This window comes from Myotis davidii, unplaced genomic scaffold (assembly GCF_000327345.1).
Source record: "Myotis davidii unplaced genomic scaffold, ASM32734v1 scaffold9, whole genome shotgun sequence".
Classification (NCBI taxonomy): domain Eukaryota; kingdom Metazoa; phylum Chordata; class Mammalia; order Chiroptera; family Vespertilionidae; genus Myotis; species Myotis davidii.
Window position 1 is genome coordinate 1,060,466 of NW_006299435.1, and position 2,606 is coordinate 1,063,071.

General features: G+C 34.9%; 1 protein-coding gene across 2 annotated transcripts in view; it reads right to left on the bottom strand.

Moving 5' to 3' along the window:
* Positions 1 to 2,606, bottom strand: part of SNX4 (sorting nexin 4) — a 64,985-nt gene that overhangs the window by 43,343 nt on the left and 19,036 nt on the right. The gene's annotated exons all lie outside the window — the stretch shown is intronic.

Sequence of the window (2,606 nt, forward strand, 5' to 3'; positions counted from 1 at the left end):
TTGCCCATTGTCATTTGAAAGGGCCACAGTATTTATGCCCTCTTAGCAGGTCACAGCATAATACAGGTTGATTTTATTTTGTAAAACAAACTTAGAAAGGAAAGTGATGGATTTTCATTGTAACTGTCCTCTATAATTTAATTAAAATGTATTATTTTACTATATCCCTGTTTCTTTTCTGATAATTTACAAATCTTTTTTCTTTTGTTATATAAAATGTTAGCTACAAATTTTAGTTACACAAAAGACTACCCGTGATAAGAAAAGACATGTTGTTATGTATTTATATTCTGCCACATACTAAACTAAACAAAAAATGTTGATGACAGGACTTTTAGTGAGCATATTTTAGTCAATTTTTCTATTTACATTAGCTTTCCCAAAAATAACTCTTAATTTCTATTATGTACTGGCTGTATTAAAGCTAATGTGTTTGCCTTTAAAAAAAAAAAAAAAAAAGAGTTGGCTTCTTTAGGGTTCAGTTCTCCATCCTCAGGCATTACAATCAGTCAGTCATTCTACACACTCTATGGGACTCATCACTCACAAAGCTTCACAATTATGATCACATGCTGCTAAATTCCAAATGTCTACCTCTAGCCCAACTCTCTTTGCCCTAAATGCCAGATCTATAAAGCCAACTGTCTAGCAGACATTTGTACTTGCTCATATCCAAAGCTCAACTTATCTCCCTTTCCCCAATCCTCGTCCTATGTTCTATAGCATTTTAAAGATGGAAACCTGAGTACCATCTGAATTTCCCCTGCCATGTTTCATCCCACACATCCTACTAATCACTCAATCTACATACTAAATATTGTTCAAATATTACCTAAATATTGCCACATAAAAGTAGAAGACCCAACCAAGATCTTCCTCTTCACTGTTCTAAACAGTCTAGTTTTAAGAAAGATAAATATGCATGAACCAAGTATCATTTTGATAATCCCTCTGAAATAGTATTTCTGGTTTTCTAGATTTTAAGAAAGGATAGAATAAAAGATTTTAGTGATATACACTATTTTAGTAATGGCATGAAAAATAATTAATCTATTGGTCTAGCTATATATATAGAACAAAGATTCTATATATTAAGAATTTGTTATAATAATGACTGATGTAGACAATTTTCTTACCTAGAACTTAAGGCAAACAAATTCTATTACTAATTACACATTACTTATACACTTTAACAAGAACTTAGAAGTAAAAAACTGCCTTGGTTATGTTTATCATCAGATCACATTTAAAATTCTATACAGTCATGTGCCACTTAACAGAAATATGTTCTGAGAAATCTCTTGTTAGGCAATTTTATCATTGTGTGAGCATCATAGAGTGCATTTACATAAATCTTAGTGGTATAGCCCAGCAATTTTCAACCTTTTTCATCTTATGGCACACATAAACTAATTACTAAAATTCTGTGTTACACCAAAAAATATATTTTTGTCGATCTGACAAAAAAAGAGAAAGGTATAATTTTTATTCATTCACACTTGATAGTTATTGCTGTTGTCATTGTTGGCTGTTGTCATTTTTTTATTTGACAATCTAAGGGAAAAGAGGTCCATGCCCCCTGACTAAATAGTCAGGTAGTGCATGTTTTAAAAATGTGTGGTACACCAGTTGTACATCGCAGGTATAACATACTGCTCTTAAGCTACAAGCCTGTACAGCATGTCACTGAACAAAATGGTATGAGATTAAATCAAGTGCAAGAGAAAATTATGCAATCAAGAGATGTTGTAAACATAAGGTGTATTAGACTGCTGTCAGTGTACCATGACAGTTTTACAGCAAACTGTTTTAACATAGAAAGAACACATCCTAAAGAAATGATAAGTATACTATATAAATATATAAACCAGTAACATATTTGTTTATTATCATCATCAAGAATTTTGTACTGTACATAATTTCCTATATTGTACTTCTATACAATGGACAACGCAGTAAGTTGGTTTACCCCAGAATCACCACATACAGGTAAGTAATGCATTTTCTTATGACATTTGAGATGGCTACATCACAAGGCAACAGAAATTTTTAGCTCCATTATATTCTTATGGGACCACCATCGTATGTGCAGTCTGTTGTTAACCAAAATGTTAAGTGGCATGCGACTGTATATAATATGGATATTAAATAAAATTTAGCAATCTAGCCCTGGCTGGAGTGGTTAGTGTATCAGCCCCCAAACCAAAAGGTCGTGGGTTCAATTCCTAGTCAAGGGCACACACCTGGGTTGCAGATTCGATCCCCAGTTGGGGCATGTGCGGGAGGCAACCTATCGATGTGTCTCTCTCACATCAATGTTTCTCTCCCTCCCACTCTCTAGAAATCAATGGAAAGACAGAACTTACACACAGAACTTACAAGACAGAACCTACACAGAACCTAGAGACAGAAGAACTTCGCTGGAGAGAACATGGCAAAAGATCCTGGACAGAACCTGGCTACAGAACTTGGTTGAAGAACCCCGCTACAGAACCTGGCGACTGACCCTGGCTGGAGAACCTAGCGCGAGAACATGGCTACAGAACCTGGCTAGAGAACCTGGAGAACCTAGCAAGAGAACATGAACACAGAACTTGGCTGGAGCT